Source organism: Oryctolagus cuniculus, chromosome X (genome assembly GCF_051225735.1).
Source record: "Oryctolagus cuniculus isolate XC-2025 breed Fujian yellow rabbit chromosome X, ASM5122573v1, whole genome shotgun sequence".
Lineage (NCBI taxonomy): Eukaryota > Metazoa > Chordata > Mammalia > Lagomorpha > Leporidae > Oryctolagus > Oryctolagus cuniculus.
In genome coordinates, this window is record NC_142888.1 from 49,189,663 (window position 1) to 49,207,033 (window position 17,371).

The 17,371-nt window shown below is 42.9% G+C and overlaps 1 long non-coding RNA gene and 1 pseudogene across 4 annotated transcripts in view; one reads left to right on the plus strand and one right to left on the minus strand.

Moving 5' to 3' along the window:
* LOC149119635 (uncharacterized) overlaps positions 1-7,140 on the plus strand; it is a 29,786-nt gene extending 22,646 nt beyond the window's left edge. For all 3 annotated transcript variants that reach the window (XR_016228521.1, XR_016228518.1, XR_016228520.1), the window contains one exon: positions 6,901-7,140. This is a non-coding gene — a long non-coding RNA (uncharacterized LOC149119635). The remainder of the gene's footprint in view (positions 1-6,900) is intronic.
* Positions 7,141-16,343: 9,203 nt separating this feature from the next.
* LOC100344859 (cytosolic iron-sulfur assembly component 2B pseudogene) lies at positions 16,344-17,003 on the minus strand (annotated as a pseudogene). The gene has a single exon (XR_016228339.1). The product of XR_016228339.1 is annotated as a cytosolic iron-sulfur assembly component 2B pseudogene (transcript).
* Positions 17,004-17,371: the final 368 nt, after the last annotated feature.

The following is a 17,371-nucleotide window of genomic DNA, read 5'->3' on the forward strand; positions in this document are numbered from 1 at the left end:
AGACCTGGAAGAAGATCCTGATTTTGGCCTGGCTCAGCTCTGGCCATTGCAGCCACTTGGAGAGTGAATCAGCAGATGAAAGATCCCTCCCCCTATCCCCTCCCCTCCTCCTCCCCCCCTCCCCTTCCCCCTCCCTCTCCCTTCCCCTCCCCTTCCCCCTCCCTCCCCCTCCCCCTCTGTGTTATGTGTATGTCTCTCTCCCACTTAAAACAGCTCCCATACTTGTTAAACTTTTCATTTGGTGAAGTATTAAGCCTTTTAAATGTAATATAGATTTAATATATGTTATCTCAAGAACTAAAAAGAAAAAAGACAGAAAGAAAGGTAAAAGAAAGGAGGATGGGAGAGAGGGTTAGAGAGAGGTAGGGAGTATCATTTTATTCTTAGACTTGTATTTAAAAATCATGTTGAATCTGTTAAAATTAATCAAAATAAAAATGAAATTTTAAAAAGTCAGACAAAATGTATGAAACAAGGGTTTTTGAAACACAAGCTATTAGGCAACAAAAACAAGTGATCTCTAAGAAAATGAGAAACAGAGAAGAATCCTAGTAGGACTTTATAGCTACTTCCGTGAGAGAGTTTTGGGACCACACCACAGTAAGAGGTAGCCCAAATGGAGCCCAGAACACTACTTGCATTGGAAAGGTGAAGCTGAGAGTTCATAGGTCAGAGTCCTGAAAAGGAGAGAGTTACATGGAAAGAGATCCCCAAAGATCTGCAGAGGTTCCCTTGCAGGTATTCAGCAGAGCGCTGATCAGCATATGTGTATGAGGGAACTCCCTGAAGCTAGGGAAAAAGCTATTTAAAAGGATTAGAAAGAATGCAGCACTCACATGGGGCCAGGTACAGCACGTGTCCTCACCAGGCAGAACAGAGTAAGTCCTAATTCACAAGGCATTGGGTAGAGTATTTGGGAAAGCCTTGCCTTAGTAATGGGAAATGATTAGCTCTAGATTAAGTACTATTCCAGATCCACATAAGAAATCATAAAAGCAAGAACTCCAAGGGTCAAATTTTTCCAAGTAGCATAAATATATCCCAGAGCAAGTTTCAAGAAGATTTATAGGAATACGAAAATATCCAGGACACATCAAGGTGAAATTCACAATATCTGGCATACAATCCAAGGTTACCAGGCATGCAAACAAGCAGGAAAACACAACCCATACTGAAAAGACTAATCAATCAATTGAAACCGTCCCAGAACTGACACAGATGTTACAATTAGCAGAAGACACATGAAAACATTTATTGTAACTGAATTACATATGTTCAAAGGATTTTATCTAGAGACATAGAAGATATCAAAAAGATCCTAATCAAGATTGTTTGAGATGGAAACCATAATGTATGAGGTGAAAACAATAGACTGAATGGGATTAATATCAAGTCAGACATTGCAGAAGAAAAGATTAGCACACGTGAGTGTGTAGCAATAGAAAGAATCCAAAATCAAACACGCGGAGAAAAGAGAGTCTTTAAAAATTACAACAGCATCAGTTAGCTGTGAGGCAACTCCAAGCAATGCAATTACACATGGAATTAGTGTCTCTGAAAGGGGAGGGAGTAGAGAAATATTTGAAGGAATTGTGGCCTAAAATTTCCAAATCTGGTATAAAATATAAATCAGCATACTCCGGAAGCTCAAAGAACCTCAGGAAACGAGAAGAAAACCAAGCCAAGGAACATAAGCAATCAAGTTGCTCAAAACCATTGATAAAGAGAAAATATTAACTGCAACCAAAGGGAAAATAAACACATTAAATGGAGAGGAAAATGTTAATGGCAGCCAGAGGAAAAAAGACATTACAGGCAAAGGAACAAAGAAGGAGAGCAGACTTATTATAAAAATTCAAGCAAGAGGACAGTGAAGCAACATATTTAAAGGATTAAAAGAAAAAAGGACCGTCAATCTAGCAATGTTTGCCCAATGGAAATGTCTTTCAAACATGCAAATGAAAAGGAGACTTTTTAGACATACAAAAGCCAGAGCAAATTCATCACCAGCAGACCTGCACTACAAGAAATATAAGATGAAATCCTTCACGAAGCAGGAAAATGACACCAAATGGAAACATGGAAGAATCAAATGGAATCAAAAAAAGGAAGGAATAGCACTGGAGATGGTAACTACATGGCTAAATATATGATTGTTTTCTTCTTATTATATTCTGTATAAAATATCACCGGATATTTCAATAAACATACTAACAATGTATTGTGGAGTTTTTAAAACAATTAAGAGCAAAGTGGAGGGCCAGCACTATGGTGTAGCAGGTAAAGCCGCTGCCTGCAGTACCGGCATCCTATATGGGCGCCGGTTCGAGACCCAGCTGTTCCAGCTCTCTGCTATGGCCTGGGAAAGCATCCAAGGATGGCCCAAGTCCTTGGGCCCCTGCTGTACCCGCATGGGAAGACCCAGAGGAAGCTTCTGGCTTCTGGCTTCAGACAGGCACAGCTCCAGCCGTTGCAGCCAACTGGGGAGTGAACCAGCAGATGGAAGACCTCTCTCTGCCTCTGCTCTCTCTCTGTATAACTCTGACTTTGAAGTAAATAAATAAATCTTTTTTTAAAAAAAAAAAAGGTCTAGGAGGAGGAAATGACTATATATATATATATATACTATATACTATATATATATGACTATATATATATACTATATATACTATGTTCTTATGGTATTCATAAGGTGGTATAATGTCACTTAAAGACAGACGGTGATATGTTAAATATGTGTCCTACAAAGTCTAAAACAACCACTAAAATGACATAACAAAGTTAGAGCTAATAAGCTAGCCAAGGAGGTAAAGTGGAATCATAAAAATTACTCAATCCAGTGAAGGCAGGGAAAGGGGAATGAAAACCAGCTGGGTCAAATAGAAGACAAGAACCTGAGAGATTTAATCCTAACTATATTACTAATGACCTTATATGTAAATGATCTACCAGGGATGGCGAACATCCTGCCCATGGGCCATATAAGGCCCAGGAAAGCATTTGGTCTGACCTTGCCCTGGCAACCAAAGGCAGGATTCAGAATTCAATAAATCTGTAGCAGGATAATTTTTAAAGATTTATTTATTTCTTTGAAAGGCAGAGTTACACAGAGAGAGGAGAGGCAGAGAGAGAGAGGCAGAGAGGCAGAGAGAGAGAGAGAGAGAGAGAGAGAGAGAGGTCTTCTATCCTCTGGTTCATTCCCCAATTAGCTGCAATAGCCAGAGCTGTACCGATCTGAAGCCAGGAGCCAGGAGCTTCCTCCAGGTCTCCCACAAGGTGCAGGTGATCATTTTGTATGGCCTGTGAATGATGTTATAAATATCTAAATGGCCCTTGGCTGAAAAAAAAATATTCCCTACCCCTGAAAAAGCCCAATTACATGACAGGAAATGTTCAATTGGATGAAATAGCTGGATTCAACTGTGAGGACTTTTTTTTTCTTTGATGTGCCAACTTGGTTACGTTACATTCCCTAGTTATTCCATCAAACATTAATGTAGCTGCTTCAGTGAAGGTATTTTGCAGGTGTCACTGAAGTCCCTAGTCAGTTGCCTTCAAGCAAGAACTTTTATGCTAGATGGAGCTGACTGAATTCATGGGAAGGCTGGAAAAGTTGGGCTGAGATTTCCCCCAGGAAACAAGATAAATACCATCTGTGGAACATTGCTTTGGCCCATGTGTCCCAAGAGTTCCAGCCTATTCATGATCTTTCCTTCCTGCCTGCCTGAAGACAATAGTTTCATCCTATGTCCATGGTTTCTAAACTGCCTGCAATTCTTACTGACAGTCTGCCTGCCTGCCTGCCTGCCTATGGATTTTGGATATGCTTGACCAGCCCTTATATAATCTCACAATTGTATAAGCCAATTTCTTTTTTTTTAAGATTTATGTATTTATTTAAAAGGCAGTGTTACAGAGAGGCAGAGAGAGAGAGAAAGGTTTTACATCCAATGGTTCACTCCCCAAATGGCCACACTGGTGCAAGGGCCCAAGGACTTGGGCCGTCTTCCACTGCTTTCCCAGGCCATAGCAGAGAGCTGGATCAGAAGTGGAGCAGCCAGGACTAGAACCGGTACCCATATGGGATGCCAGCACTGCAGACTGGGGCTTTAACCTGCTGTGCCACAGCACTGGGCCTGCCAATTTCTTATAAAACTCTATCTCTCTTCTCTGTCTCCCTTTCTACACACACACACACACACACACACACACAATTATCTTCTATTGGTTCTGCTTTTGATGAGGAGCAATCTCATTGTAGCTTTTATCTGTTTAGGTAAGTGACCCTAAGTTTCCCTAAGACTCCCAAGTTATCCTTCTTCTGCAAGTGTATGTATCTCTGTATATTCCATTTTATGATTCAATATCTCTTCTCTCCAGTTGTTTTTTTCTTAAGGATTTATTTGAAAGCCAGAAGTGACAGAGAGAGAGGGAGAAATAGAGAGAGGAAGAGATCTTCCATATGCTGGTTCACTCCCTGAATTGCCTCAATGGCTAGGACTGGGTCAGGCGCAAGTCAGGAGTATATCACTCCATCCAGGTCTCCGGCCTGGGTGACAGGGGCCCAAGCACTTGGGCCATCTTCCACTGCTTTGTCAGGCACATTAGCAGCAAGCCAGAGCAGAAGCAGGGCAGCTGGGATTTGAATTGATGTTCCAATATGGGATGCCATCATTGCAGGTGGCTAACTCACTGCATCACACACAGAAATTCTGAAATCCTCCTACTATGCTCCCCAGAATTCATGGTCAGAGATCAGCAAATTCCACAATATCCACAGCTGCTTCTCTATTCCTTCCTTCATCTTTATGCTTAACTGAAATCAAACTTCTCAAAGGTCTCCACTCTCCCTCCAGCCCTCTTAAATGGTCCTCTCTCCCTCACCTCTAGCACCATAGGGCTTGGAAATAGGAGAGGTTGTCTTCCTGACTGTCGCTGTCAGAGCATTCTGCCTCCCTCCCCAATAATAACCCTCACCCTGGCATCTCATGTCGTCTGATTATATCACCCACTATCAGGCCTCATGGCCATCCACTGCTAATCCCAGGTCACCCCCTGCCCTTATTCTGAAGATTTTAGCCCCTGGATCACTGTCACCCTGGCTAATACTATCCCTGTCATAATTCTTTGTTATTTTAATATCCACATAAATTCTCTTTTTCTCAGTTCTTTGACTTTCTTTACTCTATCTTGTCTTCCACCTTTCTGGAGTCACAGCATACATGGTCATACTATTGACTTTATCATTACTAGAAACTACTATTTCTCTCTGTTCTGAGTTGCACACATCCCACTATTCAGCTACGGCCTCCTTTTTAACTTTCTTTCTTAAAAAATTTATTTTATTATTTATTTAAGTGGTATAGTTATGAAGAGAGGCAGAGAGAATGGTTTTCCATCCACTGGTTCACTCCCAAAATGGCTGCAACAGCCAGAGCTGTGCCGATCCAAAGCCAGGAGCTTCTTCCGAGTCTCCCACACGGGTGCAGGGGCCCAAGGACTTGGGCTATCCTCCACTGCTTTCCCGGGCCATAGCAGAGAGCTGGATCAGAAGTGGAGCAGCTGGGACTTGAACCAGCACCCATATGGGATGCCGGCACTGCAGGCTGCCACTTTACCCACTATGCCATAGCGTCAGCCCCAGTCCTGCTTCTTGACCCCCACTATTCCCACTCTCCTTCATGTACTCCCTTCTCTCTTTACCCAGTATAAATTCATTGGTCCATCATTATATTAATTCCTCTGCATATGCTCTCAATTTGCTTGTTCCCTTTCTCTCTCCCCCTCTCTCTCTTTTGACTCAAATGGCCAAACTCCAAGTCAGCTTAAATCTAGGTTTCCACCTATTCTATATCTGCATAATTGAATTTGGCAAGGAAAAAAACACAACCATCCTGAATGGTCTTGTTTTATGTTCATGGAGAATATTGTTCTGTAGCTTTCTTTCTATGGGGTACCTTTGCCTGGATTCATTGTTAGAGTAACACTGGCCTCAGAGAATGAGTTGGGATGTTCTACCCCTCTTCTATTTTTTTGTAAGAAATTACATATAACTGATAATATTTCTTCCTTAGATGTTTGGTGGAATTTGTGAGTGAAACCATCTGGTCTTAGAAGCTTTTAACTGCAAATTACATTTTCTTAACAGATATTATTATCCAGGTTATCTACTCATTTTTGAGTGGGTTTTGACAATTTGTATCTGTCAAAGAACAGGTCCATTACCACTAGGGTATTAAGTTTGTAGACATAAAGTTGCTTGTAGTATTTGTTTATTATAATGTCTGAAGGGACAGAAAATATTAAAACAGCAAAACAAAAAGTTATAGCCAGTAATCTAAAAAACAAGACAAAATACAATAATAAAAAAGTATTCAAAGAATCCCAAAGAAGACATAAATAGAGGGAAGAGGGAACAAAAATAAGATGGAACAAATAGAAACCAAATAACAAGATGATAGATTTAAATCTAAGCATATCTAAAATTACATTAAATGAAAATGACCTCAACACTCCAGTGAAAAGACAGAGATTGTCAAATTATACTAAAATGCAAGATATAACATACTTTCTGTCTACAAGAAGCACACTGTACATGTAAAGATACAAATAGGTTAAACACAAAAAGATGGGGAAATGATAACTCTTACCATGATATTGATAAATATCACCATGATAGCTCTTGTCAAAGGGATCTAGAGTGGCTATTAGCATCAAAGTAGATTTCAGAGCAAAGAATATTATTAGGAATAAAGGAAGCCATTTCATAATGACAACAGATTCAATTCATAATGAAAAAGTGACATTCTTAAATGTTTACACATTTAATGAGTTTTAAAATACATGAAGCAGGGGCTAGCATTGCGGCAGGGTGGGTAAAGCTGCTGTCTGTGACTCCAGCATCCCATGTAGGTGCTGGTTCATGTCCCAGCTGCTCCACTTCCAACCCAGCTCTCTGCTATGGCCTGGGAAAGCAGGGGAAGATGGCCCAAGTCCTTGGGTCCCTGTACCTGCGTGGGAGACCCAGAAGAAGCTCCTGGCTCCTGGCTTCAGTCTGGACCAGCCCTAGCCACTGGGGCCACTTGGGCAGTGAGCCATCAGATGGAAGATTTCTATCCCCTCCCCCACCCCGTCTCTCCCTTTCTCTCTGTAACTTTTTAAATAAATAAATCTTTTTTAAAAATAAAAAATAAAATATGTGAAGCAAAAAACATTCTAACTGGAATATGTTGTTTGTTTTAATATTTATGTATTTATTTGAAAGGCAGGGTTGCAGAGAGAGAGAGGGGAGAGGGAATGTGTAAGAGAGAGAGAGAGAGATCTTCCATCCGCTATTTTACTCCCAAATGATACAACAGCTGTGGCTGGGCCAGGCCGAAGCCAGGAGCCAAGAATTCTGTCTGGGTCTCCTACATGAGTGGCAGGGACTCCAGTACTTGAACCATCATCCTTTGCTCTTCAGGCACATTAGCAGGAAGTTTGATTGGAAGCAGAGTGTTGGGACTTGAACCTGGCACTCTGATATGGGATGCAGGCGTTCCGAGTGGTAGTTTAACCTACAGCACCGCAATGCCCACCTTTGAGCGGAGATTTAAATACCCTTCTCGGCATTTGCTAGGACAAGTAAGATATCAGAAAGAATATAGAAGATTTGAACAACATTATTGCTGTGGTCTGAATGTGTCCCCTTGAAATTCATACATTGAAACTTAACCCCGAATGTGATGGTATTAAGAGGTGGGGTTTTGGGGAGGAGATTAGGTCATGAGGATTTGTATTGGTCTGTTTTGCATTGTTATAACAAAATACCTGAGACTGGAGACTTTATAAAGCATGCAGGTTTGGGGCCGGCACTTTGGCATAGTGGGTAAAGCTGCCACCTGCAGGGCTGGCATCCCATATGGGCACTGGTTCGAGTCCCGGCTGCTTGTCTTCAAATCTAGCTCTCTGCTGTGGCCTGGGAAAGCAGTAGTAGATGGTCCAAGTGCTTGGTCCCCTGCACCCACTTGGGAAACTTGGAAGAAGCTCCTGGCTCCTGGTTTCAGATTGGCACAGCTTTGGCCATTGTGGCCAACTGGGGAGTGAACCAGCAGATGGAAGATTCTCTCTCTCTCTCTCTCTCTCTCTCTCTCTCTCTCTCTCTTTCTCTCTCTCTCTCTTTCTCTCTTTCTCTCTCTCTCCTTCTCTCTCTGTGTAACTCTGACTTTCAAATAAATAAATAAATCTTTTTGAGGCAGGCATTTGCTCTAGCAGTTAAGATGCCAGTTAGGACATCCAAGTCCCACACCGAATATTTGTGTTCTACTCCTGGCCCCAGCTCCCAATTCTGACTACCAGCTGATGTGGACTCCAGAAGTCAGTGGTGATGGCTCAAACAGGAGGGTTCCTGTCACCCATGTGAGAGACATGAGTTGAGTTCCTGATTCAGCCCCTGCCACTCTTGTAGGCATTTGCAGAAGGAGCCAGCAGATAGGATCTCTCTCTCCCTCTCCCTCTCCCTCACCCTCACCTACCTCTCTCAAGTAAATCAACTTTTCAAAATTAAAAAAAGTGTTTATTTATCTAATAGCTTAGGAGGCTGAAAGTTCCAAGTCAGGTAGCTCCATCAATTTGGCCTCAGGTAGATGACATTAAAATGGTAGGAATGCATGTGGAAGACATCAAATGGCCAAACAGGAAGCCAGAGACTAACTCAGGAGTCAGGATTGTCCTTTTTTTAAATGATTTATTTATTTATTTGAAAGGCAGAGTTACAGAGAGGCAGAGGGAAAGAGAGAGGGAGAGAGAGACACACAGAGAGAGAGAGGTCATCCTTCCTCTGGTTCACTCCTCAGATGGCCGCAACAGCCAGAGCTGTGCCGATCTGAAACCAGGAGCCAGGAGCTTCTTCCAGGTCTCCCACACAGGTGCAGGGGCCCAAGGACTTGGGCCATCCTCCACTGCTTTCCCAGGCCATAGCAGAGAGCTGGATCAGAAGTGGAGCAGCTTCTTGACTTGAACCAGTGTCCATAAGGGATGCTGGCACCACAGGCAGAGGCTTTACCTGCTAGGCCACAGCACCAGCCCCCAGGCTCATCGTTTTTATAATAACGCTTTTCGCACAGGAACTAACTGGGATCCCACAAGGGCAGCACTGCCAATGACCTAGTTATCTTGCACTAAGCTCTACCTCTTAAAGAATCCACCACCTCTTAATAATACCATGTTGAGATCCAAGCTCCCCACACATGAACCCCGGGGGTCAAACCACCTTCCAAACCATTGCAGGGCTCCATCTTCATGATTGAGATTAGTGCCCTTATAAAAGGGGCTTGTAGGAGCTCCTTTGCTTTTCTGCCATGGGAGGACCCATAGAATAGCCCACCTATGAGGAAGGGACCCTGACCAGACATTAAATTTGCTGACCCCTTGATCTTTAACTTTCTAACATCCAGAATTGTGAGAAATAAAAGTCTATAAACTGTTCAATCTAACGTATTTGGTCATAGCAGCCCAAATGTACTAAAACATCTATCAACCAACTTAACCAGATTGATATTTGTGTAACACTCCACTCAACAACAGAACACACATTCTTTCCAAATGTATGTGGGAGATTCATCTATAGACAATATATACTCGACAGCAGAAGAAATTTAAGAAAATTAAAACAATCTAAGTCATACAAAGTATGTATTTTCAGCACAATGGAATTGAACAAAGAAAATCAATAAGAAAAAGATACTTTGAAGTTCTCTAAATATTTGAAAACAAAACAAAATAACACCCTTCCAAATAGCCTGAAAATCAAAGCACTCTAAAGTTCTGTAATCAGAACATATTTTGATTTAAATGAAAATATACTGTATTAGAATTTTTAGGATGCTGCTAAAGCAGGAAGAAAGGGAAATTTGTGGGACTAATCTTGTAGCATAGGTGATTAGGCCACCATCTCCAACCTGCATCCCATATGGGCACCAGTTCAAGTCCTGGCTGCTCCACTTCCGATCCAGCTCCCTGCCTAAACACATGAGAAAACAGCAGAAGATGGCCTAAGTGCTTGGAACCCTGCCACCCATATTGGAGACCCGGATGGATCTCTAGGGTACTGGCTTCTGCCTGGCCCAATCCCAGCCACTGTGGCCTTATAGGGAGTAAATCAGCAGATGAAGACACTGTTCTGCTCTCTCTCTGACTTTCTCTCTCTCTCTCTCTCACACACACACTTTACTTTTCAAATAAATAAATCTTTTTTAATAAGGAAAGGGAAATGTATAGCACTAAAACACCTATATTAGACAATAAGAAAGGGTCTAAAATCAGAGACTTGAACTTCATCTTAAAAAACCAGAAGTGCAAATTTAATCCAACATAAGTGGAAGAAAGGAAATAATGAATAAGCAATAATAAAAATCAGAATGGGGACTGGCATTGTGACATAATAGGCTAAGCCTCCACCTGTGGTGCCAGCATCCCATATGAGCGAAGGTTCGAGTCTCAGCTGCTCTCTTCCAATCCAGCTCTCTGCTATGGCCTGAAAAAGCATCGTGGGAAACCTGGAAGAAGTTCCTGGCTCCTGGCTTCATTCTGGCTCAGCTCTGGCTGTTGTGACCATTTGGGGAGTGAACCAGCTGACGGAAGACTCTCTCTCTGCCTCTGCCTCTCTATAACTCTGCATTTCAAATAAATTTTAAAAATCTTAAAAAAAACATTAATTGCGTTTAGCAAGGTTGCAGGATGTTAGATCAATATATAAAAATGAATTCCATTTGTATATGCTCACAATGAAAAATCAACAATTAACCTTTAGAAAACAGTATGTTTATAATAGCAACAAAATACTTAGGGAAAAATAATCCAATAACTAATCCGAAATAGTTAGGGATAAATCTCACAAAAGATGTGAAAGATCTAAACAGTGAAAACTAAAGAGAAATTGATCTATAGATTCAAATGCAACCCCAATCAAGATCCCTGCAGGTTTCTGAAGAAACTGACCAGCTGAATCTAAAGTTCATATGAAAATGAGGGGAACAGAATAGCTAAAACAGCTTTGAAGAAGAACAAAGTTAGAGGGTTATTTCTACCTGATTTCAAGAAATTTTTAAAAGTAGACAGTGTGGTATGGGTGCAAAGATAGATAAGTAGATCAATGGAACAGAATTGAAAGCCCAGACATATACTTAGCTATATATGAGTAGCTGATTTTTGACAAAGTGTAAAGGCAACTCAGTGGACAAAGGATAGTCTTTTCAATAGATGCGGATATGTGAAAATGAAAGAACTTAAATTCGTACCTTGCACCTATAAAAATTAATTCAAAATGGATCATAAGCCTAAATATAATACTTTTAGATAGAAGAGCATAGAAATAAATTTAAAACTTACAGAAATACAAGAAAACCCCTTTTGAGCTTGTGTTAGGCAAAAAAAAAAGTCTTAGCTATGGCACCAAATACATAATCCATAATAAATCCCTTGGCAAAGTGGACTGTATCAAAGTTTACAATTTCTGTTCTTCAAATGACACAGCGAAGAAAATGAGTAGACAAGACACCCCTCAGGATGTGCTAACTATATGTCTGATAAAGGATATGTTCCTACAATATATAAAGAACTATTGAAATTCATCACTCAGAAAACAACTCAATTTTAAAGCGGGCAAAGAGAAATATGCAGCCCATTAGCATTGTCTCTAGCCAGTCTACTATGCAACAGAATCCCAGAACTTCTAAGTCTTATCTAGCTATAATGAAATAGCCATTAAGGGGCCGGCATTGTAGCATAGTGGTTAAAGTCGCCACCTGTAGTGCTAGCATCCCATATGAGCACCGGTTCTAGTCCCTGCTGCTCCACTTCCGATCCAGCTCTCTGCTATGGCCTGGGAAAGCAGTAGAAGATGGCCCAAGTCCTTGGACTCCTGCACCCATGTGCAAGACCCGGAGGAAGCTCCTGGCTCCTGGCTTCAGATCAGCACAGCTCCAGCCGTTGCGGCCAATGGGGGAGTGAACCAGAGGATGAAAGACCTCTCTCTCTCTCTCTGCCTCTCCTCTCTGTGTGTAACTCTGACTTTCAAATAAATATATAAATAAATAAATAAAATATTTTAAAAAAGAAATGCCAATTAATTAATCTTTTCCCATCCCTCCCCAGCCCTTGGTAACCACAATTATACTTTTATCTCCTTAGAGATCACCTTTTTTCAGACTGCACATGTGAGTTAGATTGTCTATATTTTTCTATTAAAAAGAAAAACTACAAGATAGGAAGCCAGCGTTATGGCACAGCAGATTAAATCGCCACTTGTAATGCTGGCATCCCATATAAGAGTGCTAATTCCAGTACCTGGTGCTCTGCTTCTGATCCAGCTCCCTGCTAATGCACCTGGGAAGACAGCAGAGGATGGCACGCACAAGTACTTGGTCTCTTGCCACCCATGTAGGAGACCAAGGTGGAGTTGACCAGAGGACAAAAAATCTTTCTTTTTCTCTCCCACTCTCACTCCATCTCTCTCTTTCACTCTGCTTTTCAAGCAAATAATAAGTCTTTTAAAAAACTAGAAAATAGGATTTTTAAATATTTCATCATAAAAAAATGCTAAATGTCTGTGGAGATAGATGTATTTACTCTGATGGATGGTATACAATGAATGTGTATCAAAATATCAAATAACACCACTTAAGTATGTATTCTTTTATGTGTGTTAAAATTTTTAAAAGAAATTTAAAAAAATAAAAAATGGGAGAGGGGGAGGGCAGCACTGTGGTGTAGTGGGTAAAGCTGCGGCCTGCAGTGCCGACATCTAATATGGGCGCCAGTTGGAGTCCCAACTGCTCCTCTTCTGATCCAGCTCTCTACTATGGCCTGGGAAAGCAGTGGAAGATGGCCCAAGTCCTCAGGCCCCTGCAGCCTCTTGGGAGACCCAGAAGAAGCTCCAGGCTCCTGGCTTCAATTCAGCCCAGCTCCAGCTGTTGTGGCCATTTGGGGACTAAACCAGCACATGGAAGATCTCTCTTTCTCTCTGTAACTCTGCCTTTCAAATAAATAAATACATTGTAAAAAATAACAAAAATGGGCAAAAGATATGAATAGTCATGTCATCAAATAAGATCTAAAGATGGCAAATAAGCACATGAAAATGTGCTCAACCTCATTAGGCACTGGGGAAAGGTAAGTAAAACTAATAGGATACAAACTATCAGAGAGATAAAATGAAAATGTTGACAATACCAATGGTTAGCAAGGATGTGGTGGATATGGAGTACTCAAACACTGCTGATGAGAATGTAAACAGTACAACCATTTTTGAAACTAGTTCGGCAGGTCCTTAAAAAATTAAGCACCCAGGGGCCGGCACTGTGGCTTAGTGGGCTAAGCATCTGTCTGCAGCTCCAGCATTCCATATGGGTGCTGGTTGGAGTCCTGGCTGCTCCTCTTCCAATCCAGCTCTCTGCTATGGCCTGGGAAAGCAGTAGAAGATGGCCCAAGTCCTTGGGCCCCTGCACCTGCATGGGAGACCCAGAAGAAGCTCCTGGCTCCTGGCTTCGAACCAGCCCAGCTCTGGCCGTTGTGGCCATTTGAGTGAACCAGCAGATGGAAGACCTCTCCCTCTCTGTAACTCTGCCTTTCAAATAAATAAATTAGCAAATCTTTAAAAAAATTAAGCATACATTTGCCATATGATCCATCTGTCTTAGTCTGTGTCACTATGTCACTATAACAGAATTCCTGAGACTAGGTAATTTATAAGGAACAGAGATTTATTTTCTCATAGTTCTACAGGCTGGGAAATCTAAGAACTGGCAGGTTTGTTGTCTGGTGCAGGCTCCTCTCTGCTTCCAGGATGGTATCCTGTTTGCTGGAGGTCCAAAGGGCTGTGTCCTTATGTGGTAGAAAGCAGAAGGCCAAAATAACAAGCTACATCAAGCCCTTGTTTAAGAGCAACTAATCCTTTTCATGAGAGCAAGGAATGCTCATGACCTAATCACATTTTTTAAAAAAGATTACTTATTTGTTTATTTATTTGAAGGGCAGAGTTAAAGGGAGGGAGGGAGGAAGAGAGAGAGTGAGAGAATATCTTCCATCTGCAGGTTCACTCCCCAAATGGCTGCGACAACCAGGACAGAGCCAGGCCAAAGCCAGGAGCCTGGAACTCCATCTGGGTCTCCCACAAGGGTGCAGGGTCCCAAGTACTTGGGCCATGCTCCACTGCCTTCCCAGACATTTTAACAGGAGGCTGGATCAGAAGTGGAGCAGCTGGAACTGGAACCAGTGCCTATGTGGTATGGCGGTGCTGCAGGTGGTGGCTTTACCAGCTACACCACAATGCTGGCCTCAGCACTTGAATTTTAGAGATGACACATTGAATCCATTGTGCCAGCTATATTACTCTTGTTTTTTTTTTAAAGATTTATTTATTTATTTGCAAGTCAGAGTTACACAGAGGCAGAGGCAGACAGAGAGAGAGAGAGAGGTGTTCCATCCGCTGGTTCACTCCCCAAATGGCCACCACAGCCAGAGCTTTGCCGATCTGGAGCCAGGAGCCAGGAGCTTCTTCAGGTCTCCCACGCGGGTGCAGGGTAGTTTCCAGAGGTTATAGATGGTTAAGGATATGAAGCATGTGTTTGACTCTAAAAGGGTAGGTAGTAAGAGGGAGATCTTTGTGGGGATGGAAGAGCTCTGTATCTTGATTTGATATAAAAATCTTCACATGAGATAAAACAGCTTAAATTTATAACCATGCATTGTACCAATGTAAGTTTCCTGGATTTTTAACAATCTATTTTATTTATTTTAAAGGCAGAGTTATAGAGAGAGAAGAGGGAGAGAGAGAGAGAGAGAGAGAGAGAGAGAGAGGTCTTCCATCTGATGGTTCACTCCACAGTTGGCCACAATAGCCTGAGCTGTGCTGATCTGACGCCAGGAGCCAGGAGCTTCCTCCAGGTCTCGCACATGGGTGCAGGAGTCCAAGGACTTGGGCCATCTTCTTCTGCTTTCCCAGGCCATAGCAGAGAGCGGGATTGGAAGTGGAGCAGCAGGGACTCAAACCGGCACTCATATGGGATGCCGGCACTGTAGACAGCGACTTTACCCACTATGCCACAGCGCCAGCCTCTACTCTTGGGTTTTGACCCAAGAAAAATGTAAGCATATGCCAAGACGAATACTTGTACATGAGTGTCATAACAGGTTTGCTTACACTGGCCAAAAACTGAAAACAATTCAGATATCTCTGAGCTGGAAAATGGATAAACTGTGGTATGTCTGTACAATAGAATACTGATCAGCCTTAAAAAATTAGAAACTATTGGTGGATTCCAGAACATGGGTGAATCTCAAAAGAATCAAGCTGAATGAAAGAAGCCAAAATGTTCATATCATATGATTTCATTGATAAGAAATGCAAACTAATGTGTAATGACAAAGCAGGTCAACAGTTGCCTTGAGATAGAGCTGTATGGGGAGGGATTACAAAGGGACATGAGGAAACTGAGAAAGTTATGTTCAATATGTTTTTTGTTGTGGATGATGGTTTTATTTTTAAAACATTTTGATTAACTTGTAATACTTGTACATTTTTAATGGAGCATGATGCATTATTTCAGCACATGTATACAACATGAATTGATAAAAGTCAAGTCATTAGCGTTTCTATTCCCTTATCTATTCAGTGTGCTTAGAGCCTACCATCCCCTCTGTTCATTCTGCATATGTATATAATGCACTATTGTGAACTGTAGCCCAGAGGCACTGCGCTGTGGAACACTGGAACATATTTATTCTACTTAACTGTGCCTTGGTACCTGTTATCCAACTTTCTTCTATTCCATTTCCCAAACTCTAGTAATCACTATTCTATATTAAGGTAAAGTTTTTTATTTAATTTTTACTTAAAGATTTATTTTTCATTTATTTGAAAGGCAAAGTGGGGGGGGGGGCTGGCCCCGTGGCTCACTTGGTTAATCCTCCGCCTGCAGCGCCCGCATCCCATATGGGCACCGAGTTCTAGTCCCAGCTGCTCCTCTTCCAGTCCAGCTCTCTGCTGTGGCCCGGGAGGGCAGCAGAGGATGGCCCCGGTGCTTGGGTCCCTGCACCCGCAAGGGAAACCAGGAGGAAGCACCTGGATCCTGGCTTCGGATCAGTGCAGCAACTGGCTGTAGCGGCCATTTGGGGAGTGAACCAATGGAAGGAAGACCTTTCTCTCTCTCTCTCTCTCTCTCTCACTATAACTCTACCTGTCCAAAAAAAAAAAAAAAAAAAAGGCAAAATGGGGCCAGCACTGTGGTGCAGCTAGTTAAAGCCCCAGCCTAAAGTGCCAGCATTCCATATTGGCACCGGTTCAAGTCCCGGCTGCTCCACTTTTTTTTTTTTTTTTTTTTTACAAATATAAATTAAGGGTTTATTACAAAATGCAAAACATTAGTTTCTCACTGTCAGTAAATGAACAAACGGCTGCACGCTCTGCATGGAGCTGGGGGCAGACGCCGGCGAGGCAGTAAGTCGGGGCCAGCAGCCAGGTTCAGGAGCGAGCTGACAGGCACTGATTGACAACCTCCAGCAGGTGCGTGTTCTCCAGCGCGGCCGCCACCCGCTCCTTACCCGCAAGCTGCTTGTTCACCACGTGCTCAGAGGCATGGGTCCCTGGAGTAACGTGCACGTCCATCTTGAAACGCTGGGGAAGGGACCGCAGAAGCTTGACCTTGATGGACTGGCCAATAAGGGTGGCCATGCTGCAGTGCGGAATAGTGGGGGTGAAGGCCACAGCCACTGTGCTCTCGGGGTCGCTGACCTGAACCCAGACTTGCTCTACTACGTTCAACTCCTCCAGGGTCAGCGGATGCTCCGGATCATTGATGGAGCGAATAAGATCGAAGATCTCACGTGCGTCAATGCTATCTGGAACCTGCTCGTCCTCCTCCCCCGCCATCACCGGCTGCTCCCCTGAGCACTCGCAGATGAGGGGGTTAGCGTTCTCCAGGAGGCCGTCCCCCATGCCGCCACCCCCCCAACCCTCGCAGGACTACTGCGCCCCTGGCTGCTCCACTTCTGATCCAGCTCTCTGCTATGGCCTGGGAAAGCAGTAGAAGATGGCCCAAGTCCTTGGGCCCCCGCACCCGCATGGGAGACCCAGAAGAAGCCCGGGCCCCTGGCTTTGGATTGGCCCAGCTCCAGCCATTGCAGCCAATTGGGGGAGTGAACCAGTGGATGGAATACTTCTCTCTCTCTCTCTCTCTCTCTCTGCCTATTCTCTGTCTGTGTAACTTTCAAGTAAATAAATAAATCTTTTAAAAAAAATAAACGCAAAGTTCACTCCCCAACAACAGGGGGGACTGAGCTAGGCTGAAGCCAGAAGCCTAGAGCTTCTTTTGGGTCAACCACGTGGGTTCAGGGG